The sequence below is a fragment of the Schistocerca cancellata genome, chromosome 8 (assembly GCF_023864275.1).
Source record: "Schistocerca cancellata isolate TAMUIC-IGC-003103 chromosome 8, iqSchCanc2.1, whole genome shotgun sequence".
In the NCBI taxonomy this organism is placed as follows: domain Eukaryota; kingdom Metazoa; phylum Arthropoda; class Insecta; order Orthoptera; family Acrididae; genus Schistocerca; species Schistocerca cancellata.
In genome coordinates, this window is record NC_064633.1 from 527,368,774 (window position 1) to 527,393,092 (window position 24,319).

Genomic DNA, 24,319 nt, shown 5'->3' on the forward strand with positions numbered 1-24,319 from the left:
CAAAACACTTGTTCACAATACCTGACAACTACAGAACACTTCACCGCCAGAAAATACGACTTTGCAACGAGAGCTGACGAACGTCGATGCATCTAATGCGTGACACCACGTGGTAGTTACTGTTCATTCACGGTGTGGCAACATCGGCGCTTTACCAGCAGAATCGCTGGCGGCACGGTAGGGACAGCCGGCTCGCCGCTGGTGCTACCTGTGCAACGGCGTCACGTCCCCCTCCGGTCAGCCAAACGTCAAAAGTCGCAACTAATTTTAGACGGACTATACTATTCGCGAAAGCGTTACTTCAGCGACACACACTTCAAGAGAAGCTTCTTTAAAACTGGTTGACTGTTGGAACTCCGAGATCGAAATTTCCGAGATAGTGGAGAGCGATATTAGTTCCTCCCACATATGAAGGGAAAATGGCAGAAATTATACACTACTGGACACTAAAATTGTTACACCACGAAGATGACGTGCTACAGACGCGGAATTTAAGCGACAGGAAGAAGATTCTGCGATATGCAAATGATTAGCTATCCAGAGCATTCACACAAGGTTGGCGCCGGTGGCGACACCTACAACGTGCCGACATGAGGAAAGTTTACAACCAATTTCTCATACACAAACAGCAGTTGACCGGCGTTGCCTGGTGAAACGTTGTTGTAATGCCTCGTGTAAGGAGGAGAAATGCGTACCATCACGTTTCCGACTTTGATAAAGGTCGGATTGTAGCCTATCGCGATTGCGGTTTATCGTATCGCGACATTGCTGCACGCGTTGGTCGAGATCCAATGACTGTTAGCAGAATATGGAATCGGTGGGTTCAGGAGGGTAATACGGAACGCCGTGCTGGATCCCAACGGCCTCGTATCACTAGCAGCCGAGATGGCAGGCATCTTACCAGCATGGCTGTAACGGATCGTGCAGCCACGTCTCGATCCCTGAGTCAACAGATGGGGACATTTTCAAGACAACAACTATCTGCACGAACAGCTCCACGACGGCTGCAGCAGCATGGACTATCAGTTCGGAGACCACGGCTGCGGTTACCCTTGACGCTGCATCACAGACAGGAGCACATGCGATGATGTACTCAACGACGAACCTGGGTGCACGAATGCCAAAACGTCATTTTTTCGGATGAATCCAAGTTGTGTTTACAGCATCATGATGGTCGCATCCGTGTTTGGCGACATAGCGGTGAATGCACATTGGAAGCGTGTATTCGTCATCGCCATACTGGCGTATCACCCGGCGTGATGTTATGGGGTACCACTGGTTACACGTCTCGGTCACCTCTTGTTCGCATTGCCGGCACTTTGAACAGTGGTCGTTACATTTCAGATGTGTTACGACCGTGGCCCTTCATTCGATCCCTGCGAAACCCTACATTTCAGCAGGATAATGCACGACCGCATGTTGCAGGTCCTGTACGGGCCTTTCAGGATAAAGAAAATGTTCCACTACTGCCCTGGTCAGCACATTCTCCAGATCTCTCAGCAATCGAAAACGTCTGGTCAATGTGGCCGAGCAACTGGCTCGTCACAATACTCCAGTCACTACTCTTGATCAACTGCGGTATTGTGTTGAAGCTGCATGGGCAGCTGTACCTGTACACGGCATCCAAGCTCTGTTTGACTTAATGCCCAGGCGTATCAAGGCCGTTATTACGGCCAGAGGTGATCGTTCTGTGTACTGGTCTCTCAGGATCTATGCACCCAAATTGCGTGAAAATGTAATCACATGTCAGTTCTAGTATAATATATTTGTCCAATGAATACCCGTTTATCATCTGCATTTCTTCTTGGTGCAGCAATTTTAATGGCCAGTAGTGTAATTTAAACGCGTACCAACAATCGCACTTATCACGCATAACTCGCCAACAGAATAGGAAACGGTGTCAATTATGGTGGTAGCAGAAGTACCCCCTGCCACGCATCGTACGATGGCTTCAGGGGGCTGTACTGTAGATGTGGGTGGATCTGCCCACAGCCCTGCCCACTGTGTTCTCACCGTCTCTCGGTTCCCCTTGCCTCTCGCTCCTCGCTCGCTACTCTACGGGACACGTCCGCAGGCTCCCACGGCCGGGCTATTAAAAATAACGATTACGGTCCTGCGCGTTATGGCGCCGTAGACGCACACGAGCAAAGAACCGCCCAGATCAAATTAACGGGGGGGGGGGGGGGGGGGTTTCCGTTAGCGCAGACCCATACACGATCACGTGCAGTTACCTGTTTCGCGTACTCAGCAGGAAAAAGAAAGCCTGGGGCAAACGCGATCAGCTCTGCCGTCTCCTGACGCGAGCACCAGTGCAGGCCCGACGACCAGACTCTTCGCGAAGCAGCAGTGCTCCCGATTCCGGCGATTCACAAATTAAATGCAGTATTAAGTATTGGGAGTTTCAAAAAGGTCCACACGATATCACAAGATTGCATCATTATGTAAGAATCAAGTCAGAAACTTGGAGTCAATTTCAACTTACTCCTCGCAACTAACAATTTAGCTTGCCGCTCGAGTCTGTCTGCTGCAGCTAAAATGTTTCCTCCGTCGCTCTTACTCGTACATTACCAAATAAGATACCACACGAGAGAGAGAGAGAGAGAGAGAGAGAGAGAGAGAGAGAGAGAGAGAGCAAACGCCGTAATGACAGTTAAGCAAACTGAACAACCGTCTGTCGCGTTTTATTCCGGAAAAAAAGCGGGTGGTTTAGAATAGTGGTAGATAATGATAAGTAACTACGAAATGATATTCCACTCTCAGCGTTCAGCAGTTGCAGCCGGAAGCGAAATTATCCCTGATAATTACGCAGAAATACTCTGTCTTTCAGCAATGACTGTAATACATAAGTAACACACACACACACACACACACACACACACACACACTGGTCCTAGACGAGCTATTGCCTGACAATTAGAATGGGAAGACATGGACTGGAAAATTCGGTTTAGGATCAAAAATGGTTCCAATGGCTCTAAGCACTATGGGACTTAACATCTGAGGTCATCAGTCCCCTAGAACTTACAACTACTTAAACCTAACGAACCTAAGGACACACACACACGTCCATGCCCGAGGCAGGATTCGAACCTGCGACCGTAGCAGCAGCGCAGTTCCAGACTGAAGCGCCTAGAAACGCTCGGCCACACCGGCCAGCGTTTAGGATCAGTCTCCATGTGGTTTTATAAGTTTACTACATGTAAGATACATGTAATATAGCAAAAATTTCAAAATCAGTTGGAAATGTGTAATCCACAATTCTGCTTTTATGAAGAAGGAGGAGGAAGACGAGAAGGATAGTGTTAAACGTCCCGTCGACAACGAGGTCATTAGAGATGGAGATCAAGCTTGGATTGGTTGAAGGATGGGGAAGGAAATCGACCGTGCCCTTTCTAAGGAAAGGGAAACCACGGGAGACCTAGCTCTGGATGGCCGGATGCGGGTCTGAACCGTCGTCCTCCCGAATGTGAGTCCAGTGTTCTAACCACTGCGCCACCGCGGACAGTTGTTTGCTTTTTTATGAACTGTTTATATTGTTTGGTTAAACTTGTAATAAGTGAAACTGTGTGTTAGTGGATAAAATAAGAAAAATACGACTCGTACATAAGGTACATTACGACTCAACACGTACAACCAGTGGGTTATACAACGATCTTGTTAAATGATTGTACGTTTATGGAATTAATATTTAAGACACTGCCCATCTTTCTCTTGGATTACTTCATCATCTGTTCATTATATAGATCCAAACTTTTCACAATGAGAGCCTATGTACAAAACGACAACAAAAAATATTTCAGAGCAATTTGCATTTTTTACTTTGCTTACAACGGATTCCTATCACAACGTGAATTATAATTGAAAGTAAGTAACTATCTACTCAGAGGAAAATTACGGATCTTTTCCTGTAATCCATATTTTCTAGTGTGAAACTATACTCTATTTAAAATATACAGAAAGCAACAAAAACTATTATTGGAGTAACGCCTGTTGCAGCAGTAAAAAACTGAATCAATTTCTATATCCATGCAAACAAGGGCAAATATACCATACCTCCAATTCAGCATCGAAGTTCTCAGTCACAAGAAAAAATTTACTACCTTACGCTGCTGACGTTTCGGAGAAGTTGCAAAGTTAGTCGTCAAGATTCTCATTCGTCAAAAAATTGTCGAAATGTCATGTGGCTTTAGGTGTAAGACAAAGAGAACTTGAACGAAACAAGCATTATTACACATTATTACACGGGATCCGGCTGCATACCCGGAAATTATTAGAAGAAGAAATACGCCGGGAAAATTTCAGAAGTCACATCAAATACCTTCAGAAGTCACATTATTACACAAGTAAACAAAAACACTCATGTACACAATGATCAGCCAGATCCTTATGACTACCAACCTACTATCGAAATAAGACCCTTCCAGGCGATAGCAGCGTCATCCGGCTAGTCAAACGCACGCACGGTGCATGTAGTATTCAGTGAGCTGTTTGTGTACAGAGGAGGGAAGGCGCGCAGTCTATGTGAGTTTGACCGAGGGCAGACTGTGATGGCTCAGAGGCTCGGCACGGGCATTTCGGAAACTGCACGACTTGTCGAGTGTTCGAGGAGTGTTGTGGCGTCTTCAACACCTGAAGAAATCAAGGTGAAACCACGTCCAGACGTTGTGGGGCTGGGCGGCTATCCCTCATTACAGATGAAGGACGTCTTATGTAGGACAGGCGGCGACCTGTGGCGGAACTAACATCAGCCTTTAATGCTGGGCACAGTACAAGTGTGTCTGAAGACATAGTGCACCGAACACTCCTAATGACGGGGCTGCCATGCATGTGCCAGTGTTAACACCAGGACATCGGTAACTATGACTGAAATGGGCAAGTGACCATCGACACTGGACGTTGGCGCAGTGGCAGAGCGTTGTACAGTCTGATGAATCCCGATACCTTCTTCATAATGCCAATCTGAGGGCGCGAATCCACCGTCTTCCAGGAGAACAGCTCCTTGACACCTGTACTGCGTGACGGAGACAATCTGGCGGTGGCTCCATTATGCTCTGGGGTACGTCTATGTGAGCATCCATGGGTCCAGTGGATCTCGTGCAAGGCATCATGACGGTCAAGGAGTATCGTACCCTGGTTGTAGGCCACGTAGAAAGGGCGTTCAAAAAGTTTTGCACAGCCGTCTCTAATTTTTTTGGTTTTTTTTTTTTTTTTTTTTTTTGCAGGAGGAGAATGAAATGTTTTGTGAACACATTTGGAACATTTAGCTATACATTGAACCTGCTCAATGTAGCCTCCATCAGCTGTGACATATCTGGCCCAACGTTCTTTCCATGATGTAAATGCACTTTGATAAAATTCTGGGAATGACTTTCACACCATCGCTTGACACAGGAAATACGGTCTTTCTCACTTTCAAATGTTTTACCGTGCAGGTGGGCCTTCAGACGACCAAAGAGGTAAAAAGCAGGTGGAGCCAAGTAGAGAATGTAGGGAGGATGAGGAACAATTTTCCAACCCATTTTCCTGATTTTCTCCTGCGTCATAAGGGCTGTATGGGGTTTTGTATTGTCATGATGTAGTCTGAGGAGGTTCAAAATGGTTCAAATGTTTCTGAGCACTATGCGACTTAACTTCTGAGGTCATCAGTCGCCTAGAACTTAGAACTAATTAAACCTAACTAACCTAAGGCCATCACACACATCCATGCCCGAGGCAGGATTCGAACCTGCGACCGTAGCGGTCGCTCGGCTCCAGACTGCAGCGCCCAGAACCGCACGGCCACTCTGGCCGGCGTCTGAGGAGGTGACCCTGATGCTGTGCTCTGTGGGTGTTGATGACACATCCCTTGTCGAAACAGTAACAGTCCCAGTTAAGTCAATGAAAATGACACCACGCTGATTCCAGAAGAAGGAGGCCATCAGCTTTCGGCCTGATGTTCGTGAAAGTCTTGTTTTCTTCTTCCGATGGGAACCCGGATGACGCCACTTCATGGATTGGGTTTTGCTCTCAGGACGAAAACAACCATGTTTCATCCAGGGTAATCATGCCGTCAAAACACTGTTTACACTCTTCAGTAAAGGTCTTCATGAGACCCTCACACACATTCTTCCTCATCGTTTTTTCTCTTTGAAGTGCCTAGGCTAGCAGGACAGATCGGATTAGGTTGTGGAAAGGGGCCAAAATAAGTTGCTGTCAGTTGCACTCAACATACAAACTTTATTTATCAACACACAACATTACAACACGGATGTAAAACACGCAAAACTTTAATCGACTTCTTTGATTAACTTTAGATCGGCTACAAAGCCACACTCAAAATCCAAGACACAAGGCCTAAGCAAGAAATTGAAATACAAGGTTCTTCTGTAGGTTTCACCAAAAAATATTTTCTAAATCTTCAATCTAAACAGGCTGAAGGTCTTAGCAATTTAATTTTAATGGAACTTGGCTGGAGGCCGCATATTAAGCAATAAGAAGAGTTTCAATCAAAAGGCAGAAGGCCTTATCTCAAAACATTTTATGCGAAATTCGGCTGAAGGCCCCATGCAAAAGCATAACAAACTTATGCTGTAAGGGCAAGACAAGAACATTAATTTAAGAGATATTAAAACTCGTCTGAAGATCGCACATCAGCAAATAATTTAACGGCTTAAGCCCTAGAAAGAAGAGTTTCAATTTTAAAAGGCAGAAGGCCGTATCTGAAAACATTTTATATAAAATTCGGCTGAAAGCCCCTATAAAGAATAACAATCAAATGCCTTAAGGGCAAGACAAGAACATTAATTAAAAAAGATATTGAGACTCGGCTGAAGGCCACACATCAACCAAATAACTAAAACCCAAACAGGGAAATTACTATGAAACACACAAGGAACGGCGCTCAGAAGTTTCCAAGGGTCGGCCTGAGATCGTGACACTGACGCCCGTTTAGGTGAAACAGTCAGCCTGTCCAGTGACTTCTTAATCTGAAGGCAACCCAACCGACAGACAGCCGACCGACCAATCAACAAAATCAGTTCCGCTCCACGCAACCAGTAAAACGATTACACGATTTCAATACAACGACACACAGAATATTGGCTCCCACAACGACCAACAACACCTCAGCTGTCCAACTACACGGCGCACTGGACAGCAACAACACGGAATACACTGCCCAGAATTACGTCAACGACCAGGGCAGGTAACCGGAACCTCAACGGCTACAAGGCAGAAGGTACCGCTGGTCAACTTCAATAACAGGGAATAATTTAAGTTAAACTCCACAGGAAGACGGCTGGAATCTTAGCCGACTTGAATACACACACGTTGTTGCTCACGAGAATGTCCCAAAAGCGACAACCAGGATCAAACGAAGAAATGTAAACAGTTGAGGCTCGATAGTAGGTTAAGTGAGGACTCAACTTTCATGTCCAAGATCGGTGAGCGACGAACTTCGTAGCACCCGCAAGCAGCACCTCACACTCCAACCGCGCGTGCACACTGCCAGTGGCCCCGGCCAGAGTATCCGCGACGGAGAGACTTCCTTGCCAACCGACCGACTGCCCAGGCCCGGAAACGGTGAAAAGACCAAATATACGTCGGCCGATGAGACGACCAACCAACAGTCATCCCGCTCCAATCTCCCTCCGTCGAACAGTTCATGTGTGTCGACAACGGTCGGCGAGCACTGGCTGTCCGCGCCTCACCGGCGCTTCGACCCAGACTTGACTGCTGCTGTGTCCCGACTGCACTCTGGTCCGTCTTCCACCTCAACTGACTTCCTTCGGACGGACGACATTCCGGAGACACTGGCTCGGACCCAATCGTGCAGAGGGAACACAACCGACATCTCTGCACAGGAAGCAGCCGACCGAAATACACGTCGTCGATGAGACGACCGACCAAACGACCAACCAACGGTCGTCCCCGCTGGTACTGGCTGTGCGGACCTCGCTGCGGCTCCGTCCCCGACTGCACTGCTGCTGCGTCCCGACCGCCCTCCTGTGCCGTCTCCAACTGACTGCCAGACACACGACGACCCGGAAATACTATCGGTCGTCCAGAGATGGTACGACAGTGCACTTACCGATACGCGCTACTGCTGCCGCTCACGGCCAAGTAAGGCAGGAAGTTAGTGATGCCAGTAAATGGAATAAGAAAACGAGGCAGCAGTACCGTAATAGAAGATGACAAACAAGTGAGCCAAAGCGATGTTCTTCGGACATGCAGGAGATACAGAGAGACAGGAACTGTCGATGACATGCCTCGCTCAGGCTGCCCAAGCGCTACCACTGCAGTGAATGGCCGCTACCTACGGATTATGGCTTCGGAGGAACCCTGACAGCAACGCCACCATATTGAATAATAGTTTTACTGCAGCCACAGGACGTCGTGTTACGACTCAAAATGTGCGCAATAGGCTGAACGATGCGCAACTTCATTCCCGACGTCCACAGCGAGGTCCATCTTTGCAACCACGACACCACGCAGCGCAGCACAGATGGGCCCAATAATACGCCGAATGGATCACTCAGGATTGGCATCATGTTCTCTTCACCGATGAGTGTCGCATGTGCCCTCAACCAGACAATCGTCGGAGACGTGTTTGGAGGCAACCCGGCCAGGCTGAACGTCTTAGACACACTGTCCAGCATGTGCAGCAAGGTGGAGATTCCCCGCTGTCTTGGGGTGACATTATGTGGGTCCGACGAACGCCGCTGGTGCGTCACGGAACGCGCCATAACAGCTGTACGATATGTGAACGCCACCCTCCTACCGATAGTGCAATCATATCGGCAATACATTGGAGAGGCATTCGTCTTAATGGGTGACAATTCGCGGCCCCATCGTGCACATCTTGTGAATGACTTCCTTCAGGATAACGACATCGCTCAACTAGAGTGGACAGCTTGTTCTCCACACATGACCCCTATCGAACATGTCTGGGATGGATTGAAAAGGGCTGTTTATGGACGACGTGACCCACCAACCACTCTGACGGATCAACGCCGAATCGCCGTTGAGGAGTGAGACAATCTGGACCAACAGTGCCTTGATGAAGTTGTTGATAGTATGCCACGACGAATACAAGCATGCATCAATGCAACAGGACGTGCTACTGGGTATTAGAGGTACCGGTGTGTACAAAAATCTGGACCACCACCACCACCACCACCACCACCACCTCCACCTCTGAAGGTCTCGCTGTATGGTGGTACAACATGCAATGTGTTGTTTTCATGAGCAATATAAAGGGCGAAAATGATTTTTTTTATGTTGACCTCGATCCCAATTTTCTGTACAGGTTTCGGAACCGAGGTGATGCAAAACCTTTTTTGATGTGTATATTTGGTGTCCACGAAATTTTGCGACAAACTTCTAGAGGTTGTAGAAGGTGTCTTCATGAAAAAATCGAGGATTAGAACCTGTGTCCGAAGATGTCATCCAGTAACGCTACACAGCGTCGAAGTAGTAAGCGCCGGCGCCTGCCACTACGCAACCTGTTCTGCAGCAAACGTGACTGTACGCTCACGAACCGTGAACGCACGTTCCACGTATGTTGTTTGTTATTCAGCGATCTGGATTGCTTGCCACGATCGTCAGATGGACCTAGCTGCGCTGTAGACAGGGTTTGTCTCTCATGATTGCGATGCCCTGCTGCCTTGGTGGACGACGGTTTCGGACGCGGATTTCCATCTGCAGTTTATTTTTCTCCTCTGCACCGAAAAACATTTGAGATATTAGAGGGTTCTAGGAGAAAAATAAACAGCGGGTAGAAACTTGTGCCCGAAACAGTCATCCACCGTGGCAAAAGAGCATCGCATTCATATGGGACAAGGCTTGCTTACGCAGCAGCTAGCTCCATCTACTCCGTTGGCGATGGTCGCAATCAGTTGCTAACAAACAACATTGCAAGACGTTCCACTTATGGTCCGTCAGCGTAGAAAGTCACGTTATTGTTGCCGAAAGTATGAACCAGTGGCAGGGACCTGCGCCTGTAACTTAGACCTTCTGTAGCGTCGTTAGATGATGTTTGCAAACTCAAGTTCCTACCCTCGATTTGTTCCTCAAGATACCTTCTACAACCCCTCCAAGTTTGTCAGAACATTTCTGGGGCACCCTGTAGAGTGTTAACTTACATTAAAATAATCGTCATATAAGTAAACGGTGCGGCCACTATAACATCTACATCTCTACGAGCGAGTTGCAACGTTACATATCTTCTTATGCTTTTGGGACACTCACGAACAATTTTTCACAATCCATTTTTTCGACAACTTGTAAACTCCAAAACAAGATATCACTGTGAACCAGTTTTACGACAGTAGCAGCAGTGAGCTAGCCAGTGATGTCACAGGCATCACGTGACTCAAATGGATAGTTTTAGCAATTTTTGAGGTTATTTGAATTTAATTTCCGTTTTTTTTACACAGTGAAAAATTCATGATGTAAAACAGCATATTATGTGCATAAAATGACATAATCAATAGTTGAAGGCGGTTTCCAGAAAACAGTGAAATACCCAATTGTAATAAGTTCCAAAATGACGAGTGCGCAAGCATGCAAGAGAAATATACTTCTTTTGAACACAAAAGGTTTGTAGTCCCATGTGCAAGTTAAAAAAATTTACCCTAACTTTCAGCCTAGTTTACAGAACTATATCTACTGCATACGTGAAGATAGCTGGGTAAAAGATTAGGGCAATAACGGAAAATCTAAATCTGAATGGCCCGAATGCGGGTCTAGTGGGCTAACCACTTCGCTTTTGCGTGTTAGAAATCGTAATAAAATGAGACTGAACCATACGAGGCTGTCCTTTAGGTCTTCTCGGTAGGTTACGAAAATCTTTTGTTCGGTTAATGACGGTCATTGTGATAACGAAATTATTCTGACTAAAATATCGGTGTCCTGGTAAGAGTCTATGCAATAGGAGAAAAGTGTTCCAGCCGGAAACGTGAGCAAAAAGTATAAAACCACGATCGCAGCTGAATACATCCAAGTCGACTGTTCCCTTTTGCATGCATAAAATGAGCACCAAATATTGTTTCCAATTATGGCGAACGCACTGTGGTAGCAGTGCTACGTGCTGCGCGCGTAAATGTTCTGCGAGAGAATTTTAATTATTAGACGTGAATGTGATTAGAGGACCAACATAGGAGTTCTGGAGAGTTACAAGTTTACAGACAATCAGGTAGCTCATAGGTTAGCTTACGAAAATGCTGAGTACGTTACGAATTTTTATGAACGCCGTAATCACAATTTCGGGGAAGAGAACAGTTTATCGGCGGAACCGAAAAATAAGAGGACATACCATACCGGAAGCAATTACGCCTGTTATAGTAGAAAAACAAGAGTACGTCAGAAAATGTATGAGTCACTTCGCAGAAAAACGAGAAATTAAATGGCATGTCTGACGCAATGGCATCAGTCATTGCAGATATTGAGAAATTAAGAGAATTTGCAGCTGCCGTGGTGCCAAAGGGGCTGAAAAAATTGCAGTTCTCTCATGCTGATGCTCTTTTCTTTCCGTGGATGCTCAGAAAAAATGGAAAGATACTCCGCCTTAAAACCACAAAACACTGAGTTTTACATTTCCCAAACATATTTCAGTCACACCTTGTGCTCCATTCAGTGGAATTTTTTTATGGTTCAGTTTTACATAATGCAAGCGAATTGTTTTTATGCTGGTAGCTTTGAAGCTACCAAACATTTTAAAACCCTATCGCCAGCTTCGATTCTCTAGCGTTGTTTCCCGTTATATTCGATGCGTTAAGCCACCTATTCTCTGTGTTCACGGAAATTTTGATAGTTTGTTATTTTGTGACAAAAACACGAGAGTTCAGTCGCCATGTAGCACGAAATTCGGAACGATTTATGAATTTTTTTAACATAAGATGTGTAACATTTCCAATTGCAGCACTACCTGCGACTGATGTCGATACAATAGTGTTGAAAGTACAATTTCAATTTTTAACCGAATGTGTAACATTACAACCATTTTTATGAAATTTGAATAGTTTTAAAGGTTTTCGAAAAGTATTCTTTTTAACATTTGTGATGTTTGTATGAGAATGTAATTCTGAAATTGAGATACGCACACTAAGAGGTATTATTTGAAATAAGCAAAGACAGACCGGTGCTGTGGCGTGACGACACCACACGTGAACACGTGCTGAACAGTCATGGCAGCAGTGTACTACACTCAACCACATCTGCTAGGTTACCCTGCTGTATGGACGTCAACTGTGCAAAGGACAGACAGTCCGAAAGCATAGTGTAAGAACAGGGCAAATCTTTTATATACACTGATGAAGGAGGGAAAAAAAAAGAGTTGTGCGACATAAACGAAAGTTGGTAGGCGTGTTTTTACATCTGAAAAATAATGTGTATTTAAATTTCGTTTCAGTCGCATAAGCTACAAAAATGGCAGCAGTTGCAAGATGCATAGGGACTACCTAAAATGAAGCTGGAATTTTACTGTAGCAGAGGGGTTCGAGAAAGGTAACTCGTTTCGAGATACGAGAGTGCCAGAAATACGATTCATTAGTGGCTGTAATCATTACAGGGCTTCTCCATAGGATCCAACGCAGATATGTGCTTGAGTGGAAAGACTTGATTCCAAATCCCAGACAGCACTTCTACCAAAAGCGTAGCACTAGAGATCCGCAACGCTACATTTCTTACGTCCTCAGTACATCATTTACTACTGTTTGTGATCCTTTTCAATCTACCATCGCCTATAACCCAGTCGATGTATCACCGAAACTCTGACATGGCATCTAGGCAGAATGCATTACAAATACTGGAGAAATATCTAGCGGCGGCGGCGTGAGGCATTTGCAAATACTGGTTTCATACCACGCTCCTTAGCCGAATCACATTCAAAATTCAGTAATTTTACTATGAGGTTGCACCGTCGCCGACATGTAACTGCGCTGTCGGTCTGATACTATACACTCCAGTGATCAATGTCTATATTCAGTGTCACGGTATTTGTCTGGAAAAAAAACCACTTCATTCAGAGGTAATGCCATACCTTGATTTATAAAGCGGGTATAGCTTTTAACATGTAAACTCGTAAGCACCTGTAGAACCAAGACTGCTTGTGATGGTGATATGGTTGTGTTTTTTAATATCTCGCTGTTTGTAATACGATTACATCTCTCTTTCTAGGACACAGTGGTACCACTTGCAAGAAAACTTATGAGACATGTCCACCCATCAGCAATCAGTTATTGACGAAGTATTACACTCAGTAGTATTGGGGGTGTGTGATAGGTTCGCTATGAGCATCAGGATGATAAAGTATGTGTTAGTGTGCAAAGGAAATGACTATGTACAATCATAAGGAAGGTATGGATTTGTCATGGAATACTGCGATAGCAAAAGCAGGAGTATGTCAAGTCGTAAGAATGGTACAGATATTTCTATTTCTAGAGGCACAGGCGTCAGCAGAGTGTATTTCCGATACTTAACTCCTTGTTGAATGTCGTTCAAATGAAACTGCATTCTTAACATTTAATTGTAAGTATAGCGAAAATATATATATAAAATGTATGTGTGTGTGTGTGTGTGTGTGTGTGTGTGTGTGTGAACGAATTAGTAGGATGATTCTGTCTATGCCTGCTTGGCGCAGCGGTGGCCTGTGGCCGACTAGTGAACTAATACTTAGTGTGTGTTGGACAGCTTTCATGATCAAGTGGAAATTTGAAAGATACAATATGGGCGTGCGTTTGTGCTGTGCCATAATTCCCTCCCATGTAAATTGTTCGGTTGACTGCTTTTTCACATTTCGCGTCTTTATTTAGTTGAGAGAACATCGATTGTGGTGTGTGCACCTAGCAGACAGAAGACACATTTGCTGGTTGTCTAGACATGAGAAACACCTTATTTGACTTTGTAAATTATATGGGTGATTTGGAATATGTTACAATATCAATATCAATATCAGTATTCGCGAATGGAAATGGAAACAGCTGTGTAATTAGGACTGATCTTTCTGATTAATTACGTAATTAGGATGGATATCTGCGTCAGTTTCCCGAGCAAAATAAATAAAGTACACTAACCTAACCTTCCTCTCCCGCATCTGGACAGTTTACATGTGCTAAGGGGGATGCACTTGGGCTTTCCATCCAGTAGAATCAGGGTTTGAGTCGCTCATAAGTTTCATTTTTTACGTGGACTGAATGTTTGTGCACTGAATTATTTTTGGGTGAGCGCGAGCGTGTTTGCATGCATTATTTCGAATCTACAACTAGTTTGCACGTCTGTATACTGTGTACTGGATTATTTCGGTAATTTACGAATTGTTTACATCCATGCGCATCAGTGTAATGCATTATTTACGAGTAGTTTCCAGGCCTGTAAATTGTATATTGTGACCCCAAGCATGTCAGGGTGTTTCACATCAGCATAATAAATAAAATAGGGAGAATTCGTCGATAAACAAATTGTTCCAAAATAAATAAAGTACTCTTCTTCCTCTCTCCAGCAGCGCAGAACAGGCTGATCACATTTCCCACCAGTTTTCCCCTCAAGACCACCGGGGGGCATGAGGAGGCTAGGGGCAGACATGCAACTGAGAAAAACACGTGACGTCATCATGATGCTGTGCTCCTGTGGGCTGGTGGTGGGTGCTTATATGTAGGTTTTAGAAATGACAGACAGTTCCAGCAGAGACAGATGTTTCCATATGTTGTGTAATGCATCTTTAATGCAAAGCATTTATTTGCAGGGTCATATTCTTCCTCTTCATATGTTCAAGCATTAATGGTCCCTTCCATTCTTCATGCAATGAGTTGTGAATGCACTCCCCGGCTGAATGAGTGCATGTAATACAGCTATTAAAACCCTCCCTGTCTGGCACCAACATTTCACTAATTGAACACCGACAGCTCAACGAGAACTGATATCAGAGCCTCTTGTGGCGGTAACACCACACTGAGCCATTAATGCTGTAGGTAGATAATAAATTTAAACAAATTTCAACAAAATATACTCGAATTGAATGACATCATGAGCAGTCTGACGAATTTCTCAGGTGTCAAGTAGGAAAGGGATGCCGCCGCCTCATGCTTGTGGGACCCGAACGGACACCTGTGCATCGCTTGGCAGCTGACGGCTGCGGCGTCACTTCGCGGGGCTGCCGGTGCACCCCGACTCCTGGGGACATCTGCGGAGCCGTCGTCGTCGGTAGTCGAGTGGCGGGATGTGTTTCTGTTTTAGCGATCTTTTGTTTACACTATATTCAATCGATTTCACCGGCCAATAGGACGCTGTGAATTAAAAAAAAACTACCCTATATATGTGAAGAATGTCGATTTAATTAATTTGCCTAAATTTTTGTATCAACATAGTGTTAGCATTACAATGGTTAGAAATCTGTAACTGTACACGATTCCTGGCAGCTGTGGACACGAGAATGTGCATGAGTAGGTGACATGGAGCAGAACAGCAGGTTAAGTGCAGAACAATAGGTTAATTTGGATAATTTTTATGTGAAATGTAGTGCAGTAGTTTAAGGCGGTGGGCGCCAATGAAGAATGCGCCAGAAATGGCGTTCAAAAGCATGTGAAATTCGAAAAGTGTGCAGAAAATGGTGGGAGGACATAACCAATTACTTAATTTGGTATCAAATGCGGTACAATAGTTCAAGGAAATGGAAGTGACATGGAAAACCACTTAACAGAACAATAGGTCAAGTGCCGACAAAGGACAAAACAGCAGGTTAAGACACCCAGAGTAGTGCCGAACATTAGATTATGCAACACGTTTGCCCCAGGTAATTACTTCTTACAAGACATGTTTCCAAACAGCAGAGAATGATGAGCAAGAAAAATCCAACCCCCACAAACTGAATTTTTTATAAATAAACAATATACCCTCGCATTTCCTGTTATGAGATCCTTCCTCTCCACCAAAGAACCACCAATTTCTATATATTCCATACACTGCCTTGCATCCCCTAAAACAATATTCCATACATTGCAATCGATTTCCCTCCAAATGACCGATCAACTGAGTCTTTTTCTCGCCAGTTTCCGAGAGGGGGGAGGGTGGACAGGGAGGAGTGTTTACCAGAGGAGGAGAGGTTAATTAATTGATCATCTTAATTAAGTAGTCAATCAAACTGATAAGAGTGAGAGAGGCTATTCCAATACCTCAGACCTGAAAGTGTACCTGTAGCAGTGAGGTGGTGGGGGTTGGAGGTAGGAGAGCAGTGGGAGGGGGTGGGAAACAAAAGGTTAAGTGCCTGTCAATTAAAGGGAATGATCCTTTTAGCAGAACAATAGGTTAAGTACCTGTCAATCAAAGGAGAACAATAGGTTTGCCCCCGAGTGCATCCCTGCGCCTGATGTAGCAACCCACACTAACAAAATGCGCTGACACTGGCCTAGCCCCGCTACTGAACCATTATCGACAACTCACTGAGGCGGAAGAAGGTTGTGTAATAGGACTATGAGAAGCTGTATGTTCCTTCCTAGATACTTCAGAAAGCGTTGGCAGGAAATCAGTAACTGTACACGATTCCTGGCAGCTGCGGACACGAGAAGGGACGTTCACAATAAGACCAGTCTCTGGCCGGCCACCTGGCACTACCGAGAGGGAACACAATAGTGCTCGGCATACGGCTTTGGCGCATCGTACTATATCTCCAGCAGTACTTTGAGTGGCATTCCGCACCAGAGTGAGACAAGGAAAAGTTACAAATCGGTTCCTTCGAGGGCCCCTTCAAGTCAGACGTCCCGTAGTGTGCATTCCGCTGACCGCGAACCGTCGCCATTTCCGACTTCGGTGGTGTCGAGCGAGGGCACGGTGGAGCGCAAGGTGGAAGTTTCCTGTGGTTTCTGATGAAAGTGGGTTCTGCCTTTCCAGTGATGGCTGTGTGTTCGTTAGGAGGAGGCCAATCCAGCGACTGTAACTAACTTGCCTGCATGCTGACACACCAGAACCACACCTGGAATTATTGTCTGGGGTGCGATTTCATATGACTGCAGCAGCACTCTCGTGGCTGTCCCACACACTCTGACAGCAAATCTGTACGTCAGTCTGGTGATTTGATCTGTTGTGCTGCCATTCGTGAACAACATGTAACACCATAGCTCTTAATGCTCCTACTGATTTATTTTTGCCTTTTGTTTTATTTAATGTTACATCGTTGAGCTTCTGTAAATGTGTTTGATTGAATCGACAACACAAAATTGTATACTCCTTTCTTTGTAAAAACTCTGATGTCGTGGTTTGATTCTATGCAGTGTAGTATATCTGTTATTTAAATTCTTTGTCCCATTTGGAGGGAACAAAACTTACTACATATAATTGTAATTTCTGTGTGAATAATTTTTTTGTAGACATACTAATATGTGTAAATGTTCTGTTTTATTTACAATGTTTGTTTGCTGTTATGTAAACTGCTGACCTTCACTTAGGGTTCTTAGTTTGTATGTAAAAGGTGTAGTGGTTCCCCTCGGGAACGGAACTCTGTAGCGCGCGCAAATTGTAGTTGGTCTAGGTAGAAAAGGTGGAACGAGAGTCAGTCGGGGACAAGCTACCAAACTGTGCACTGCCATGTAAAAGTTCTATATTGTGCTGGTTCCGAGAGAGGCTTTTTCTGCCACTTTCCAATGCCTCGGATAGATGGATAAATAGCTGGAACGATTCTGGAATTGGTATCCATCATCGCTACCAAGAAGGGACAGAGTCCAGCAATTCTGGCTGCATATCCACCTACCAACATGCAGTTGCCACCATATTGCGCAATCACTGTATCGGAATGCTATAATAATGTACAGTGAAGGATCAGCTTTTTGGATGTTTTCGTGTGCACAAATATAAGGTAACTTATAACTGAATTCATGTACCTACCTTGATTTTTTTCCCTATTACAACACCTCTCAGGTTCCTCTCCATTTGAACTATGACTACCGAGTGTCCCATTTTGTGGAAAAAATGAAAGCCTCAAAACATTAATGATGTTGTTTGATCTTTGGTAATAAGAGAGTATTCAGGTTTACTGTGGATTTCATGAAATTGTGGGAGGTAGTAAATGTAGTTTTGTGAAAGCCTCTCAGTGATGGAAATAGTCTAATTTATAGTTTTGTGGAGTTTCAAAGTCACTTATTTACTCATTTACTTGCAAGAAGACAGTGGTAATAAACAGAATTTGCCGTTTCTTTTAAAGATTGAAAGTTCATAAAATTGAGGCTTATAAAGTTTTACTTAGTAGATGATCACATTGCTGCCAGTAGTAAATTTTAAAAGGTGAGTCAGTTTCTTGCAATTTTGTCAACATTGTGTTTCACTGTAGTAAAAGTGGAAAACTGCAATGATAGAAAATTATATGTTCATGATTGCTAAGTGTTTGTCTCTCTTGCGTATTGGAAGTGCATATTAATAGTGTAACAGGATCCACAGTTTGTCTATTGTGCTAATGCTCGGTAACAAGTAACGGGAAGACCACTATTTATGAAAACCATAATTTCTTTATTCAAAAGACAGTGAGAAGTAACCTGTTAGTGAATTCCATTTAACTTTCATTTTAAATAGAATAGTATTTAGTTGAGAGATATTTAACCTGTGACCAGTTCATAAAAATGCAGTGAACTGCATTTATAATTTTATGTCAGCTAGGAAAATATTTCAACAATAATACTGAACCTATGTCCAATTAATGATTCTGCAGTGAATAGTATTAACAACGTTATAAAGACCATTCAGTTTGAATAAGCACTGAAAGTAATACTGTGTTTCGTTATTTGTTATATTTATACAAATAGTTTGTGGTGCTCTAGCTGTTAGTTCCAACCTTAACGTTAACATACGCAGGTGTCAGAGTTTATTGCACTCGCAAGTGGTAAAATATAGGTTGTGTTATCCGTTAAAGTTACTCATACCTACTTTCTTTAACAAGATCGTTAATCTTTCTCTTGCCTAATTAGGCTGGCGACCGTTTTCCTTATTCTTTAAACAGTGTAGCTACGTAAAACATTATTAATTACTGTTTGAATAATTACGTAATTCTGACTTTCATTTCCGATAAGCCACTTCCCTTAGATACAACGCGGTCAAAATAACAAAATTCCTCTCAGAGGGTAACACAGCTCTGCTTCTTCATACTATAATTACTAGAATAAGAATAATTTCTTTATACGAACTGCCTTAGGCTTTGAGGTTATGGTATAGTAGTAGCAGACGGTAGTGTTATACGTGGCTTTTCCGTGACAGGGCTTTGTTCTGTTGTGGCATAGTACGTAATAAGCCAGACTTGGTATTTGATTGTACAAGCTACGTAAATGATGCTGTAGTGTTATAAATATTCAAAGGGGTGTTTTCCAATGGGTAACACTCGCCCACATACTGCTGTTGTATCCCAAAATGCTCTACAGAGTGCCGACACGTTGCCTCGGCTTTCTCGATCACCAGATCTGGCTCCAGTTGAGCATGTAAGGGGCATCGTCGGACGACGACTCCAGCTTCATCCACAAATAGCATTAACCGGCCCTGTGCTGACCAACCGAGTGTGACAGGCACGGAATTCCACCCCACAAACTGACATCCAGCACCTTTACAACACAAATGCATGGACGTCTGCATTCAGCATTCTTGCGGTTACACTGGTAATTAATGTACCAGTGTGAAACTTCCAGGCAGATTAAACCTGTGTGCCCGACCGAGACTCGAACTCGGGACCTTTGCCTTTCGCGGGCAAGCGGGCAAGTAAAGCTGTGAGGACCGGGCGTGAGTCGTGCTTCGGTAGCTCAGATGGTAGAGCACTTGCCGGCGAAAGGCAAAGGTCCCGAGTTCGAGTCTCGGTCCGGCACACAGGTTTAATCTGCCGGGAAGTTTCATATCAGCGCACACTCCGCTGCAGAGTGAAAATCTCATTCTGGAAATGTACCAGTATTTCTCACTTTCAATTGTGTATCTCGCACTTACATTAACCTACGATCTTGCAAAGTTAATCACTTAAATTTGTCACGGTAAGATAAGTATTTCCGAAATTTTATTACTCTTGATTAGTCACCTGAGAATGGCGTAAGTATGTCATAGCTCTTGTAATGAATTTATGTGATCTGTACATGCTTGAGAACTTTTTGATGTTTTAACGTTTTGTATTTATATATGAACTAATTATTTACTTTTTGACGTAGATAACGATTCAAAAATGAACGGACTCGGTCGAAACTATTCACCATTATGGAATATACAGGGTGTTACAAATAGGTACGGCCAAACTTTCAGGAAACATTCCTCACGCACAAATAAAGAAAAGATGTAATGTGGACATTTGTCCGGAAACGCTTAATTTCCATGTTAGAGCTCATTTTAGTTTCGTCAGTATGTACTGTACTTCCTCGATTCACCGCCAGTTGGCCCAATTGAAGGAAGGTAACGTTGACTTCGGTGCTTGTGTTGACATGCGACTCATTGCTCTACAGTACTACCATCAAGCACATCAGTACGTAGCATCAATAGGTTAGTGTTTATCACGAACGTGGTTTTGCAGTCAGTGCAATGTTTACAAATGCGGAGTTGGCAGATGCCCATTGGATGTATGGATTAGCACGGGGCAATAACCGTGGCGCGGTACGTTTGTATCGGGACAGATTTCCGGAACGAAGGTGTCCGACAGGAAGACGTTCGAAGCAATTGATCTGCGTCTTAGGGAGCACGGAACATTCCAGCCTATGACTCGCGACTGGGGAAGACCTAGAACGATGAGGACACCTGCAATGGACGAGGCAATTCTTCGTGCAGTTGACGATAACCCTAATGTCAGTGTCAGAGAAATTGCTGCTGTACAAGGTAACGTTGACCACGTCACTGTATGGAGAGTGCTACGGGAGAATTAGTTGTTTCCGTACCATGTACAGCGTGTGCAGGCACTATCAGCAGCTGATTGGCCTCCACGGGTACACTTCTGCGAATGGTTCATCCAACAATGTGTCAATCCTCATTTCAGTGCAAATGTTCTCTTTTCGGATGAGGCTTGATTGGAACGTGATCAAATTGTAAATTTTCACAATCAACATGTGTGGGCTGAGGAGAATCCGCACGCAATTGTGCAATCACATCATCAACACAGATTTTCTGTGAACGTTTGGGCAGGCATTGTTGGTGATGTCTTGATTGTGCCCCATGTTCTTCCACCTACGCTCAATGGAGCACGTTATCATGATTTCATACGGGATACTCTACCTGTGCTGCTAGAACATGTGCCTTTACAAGTACGACACAACATGTGGTTCATGCACGATGGAGCTCCTGCACATTTCAGTCGAAGTGTTCGTACGCTTCTCAACAACAGATTCGGTGACCGATGGATTGGTAGAGGAGGACCAATTCCATGGCCTCCACGCTCTCCTGACCTCAACCCTCTTGACTTTCATTTATGGGGGCATTTGAAAGCTCTTGTCTACGCAACCCCAGTACCAAATGTAGAGACTCTTCGTGCTCGTATTGTGGACGGCTGTGATACAATACGCCATTCTCCAGGGCTGCATCAGCGCATCAGAGATTCCATGCGACAGACGGTGGATGCATGTATCCTCGCTAACGGAGGACATTTTGAACATTTCCTGTAACAAAGTGTTTGAAGTCACGCTGGTACGTTCTGTTGCTGTGTGTTTCCATTCCATGATTAATGTGATTTGAAGAGAAGTAATAAAATGAGCTCTAACATGGAAAGTAAGCGTTTCAGGACACATGTCCACATAACATATTTTCTTTCTTTGTGTGAGAGGAATGTTTCCTGAAAGTTTGGCCGTACCTTTTTGTAACACCCTGTATATCGAAGTGTGACAGAAAATTAAATAAATAATAAAATATAATTGCCGGTCATTCGTGCCAATACAGTGCTGGAACTAGACGTTTACATTATACCTGTTGGCCATGGAGACTTCAGAGCGATTTCCTATGCCACGGTCAGTGGAGAGCTGTGGCAGGTGGCTTCGCAGAGTGTTGGTCGCGACAACGTCACAGCCCACTACTTGAACGTCATTTGTCAGCTGACTTAACTCGGACTACAGACGAGATGGTTTCAGCCATCATCAGCAACTTCTACCGACGTCTGCGAACTGCACTCGTCCCGTCCCCCTGTCACCGCCACTGTGGGCCGCGTCGGCGGCGCGCCTGCCGTCTCGTTGTGCCGCATGCCCGGTGCCCGCACTACACGTCAGATAGTGGGGAGGTGTGGACCTTGACCCAAGTCAGGATGATCAGGAACTACAATGAAGCCATTAAATTTCGTTTGTACGGTAAACTGTACAAATACTAAAGGCTGTCAATTCAACTAAATACCTAGCGAATAGAGCTACGAACAACTTAAACTGGAAACTCCACACAGAAAAAGCTGTGGGGACGGTGAACCAAAGACTACGTATTGCTGATAGAGCACTAACAAGGGGATGCTACGACGCTCCGATCACACATTTACTTCAGACTTTGTACACTCTTATTAGCCCATTAAAACAACATAAGGTGCAAGTAGTGCGCGCTGTTCGGGAGTGGAATGGTAGGGAGATAGTATGATTGTGGTTCGATGAACCCTCTGCCAGGCACTTAAATGTGAATTGAAGAGTAATCATGTAGATGTAGATGTAGAAGTAACATCCGGCGTTCCCTAAGGAAGTGTTATAGGGCCTCCATTGTTCCTGATCTGTATTAACGACATAGTAGACAATCTGAGTAGCCATCTTAGGTTGTTTCCTGATGATGCTGTCATTTACTGTCTTGTAAAGTCATCAGATGACCAAAACGAATTGCAAAATGATTTTAATGAGATATCTGTATGATGGGAAAAGTGGCAATTGACCCTGAATTAAGAAAAGTGTAAGTCATTCAAGTAAGTACAAAAAGAAATCCGCTAAATTTAGATTACCGATAAGTCACACAAATCTGAAGGCTGTAAATTCAACTAAATACTTCGGAATTACAATTACAAATAACCTAACTGGGAATGATCACATAGTAAATGTTCTGGGTAGAGCAAACCAAAGACTGCGATTCATTGGCAGAATACTTAGAAGGTGCCACAGGTCAACTAAAGAGACTGCTTACACTACGCTTGGCCGCCATATTCTGGAGTATTGCTGTGCGGTGTGGGCTCCGCATCAGGTGGGACTGACTGATGACACAGAAAAAGTTGAAAGAAGGGCAGCTCGTTTTGTATTATCACGAAATAGGGAAGACAGTGCTACACAGATATGATACGTTAGCTGGAGTGGCAATCATTAAAGTAAATGCGTTTTTCTTTGCGACGGGATCTTTTCATGAAATTTCTGTCACCAGTTTTCTTCTCCGATTGCGAAAACATTCTGTTGACACACACCTACATAGGGAGAAATGATCATCACGATAAAATAAGAGAAATCAGGGCTCGCACGGAAAAATTTAAGTGACCGCGCCGTTCGAGAGTGGAACTGTAGAGAGACAGCTTGAAAGTAGTTCATTGAATCCTCTGCCAGGCACTTTATTGTGAATAGCAGAGTAATCACGTAGATGTAGATGTAGTAAGGTGCACAACTATGGCAATTCCGAGAAAAATCGAAAGACAAGTCTTACGCCTCCGCCATTTGTACAGGGTGACAACTACTGAAGTATAAAAAAAATACGTATTAATTACAAACTACAGCGTCAAACACTTTATTCAACATGTAACCGTCACTACAGATATTCGGATTTAGGTTATGACATGTTCGATATGCCTGCCATCATTGGCGATGATGTGGTGCAGACGAATAGCGAAATTCTGCATGACCCCTGGCAGTGCCGGAACATCGATGCTGTCGACGACCTTCTGAATGGCTGTTTTCAGGTCAGCAGTGGTCTTGTGGTTATCGCTGTACACCTCGTCTTTAACATAGCCCCACACAAAGGAGTTGCATGTGTTCAGATCCGGAGAATATGGCGGCCAATATATTTTTCATCACTGATCACATTATTTAATTTATATGACATTTGAGAGATAATATAATGAAAAAAAGCCACGTGCATTTTCATGAAGTTGTAGCGAATTTCGTATGTTATTTGACTATTTACTATTTTTAATTAAATTTTCAAGGACGAGGGACGGGCTTGGAAAGCCCACGTTAAACTCGATAAATAATGTTGCGAATGACGTTATTTAGTAATATTGTATGTCATAATTTCCAGACCACAAGAGTGATGTACAATTACTCGTCGGATATGCTCTCGACATCACACGTTGCAGGATGGTATTTGTGATACAGACACGGAAAACACAAATTGAAACGGCATCTACTACACCGAGTGAATGCAGTTTTCAAGCATTTACAGGGAATGTTGAGAGTTCTTAAGGAAAAACACGCCTCGC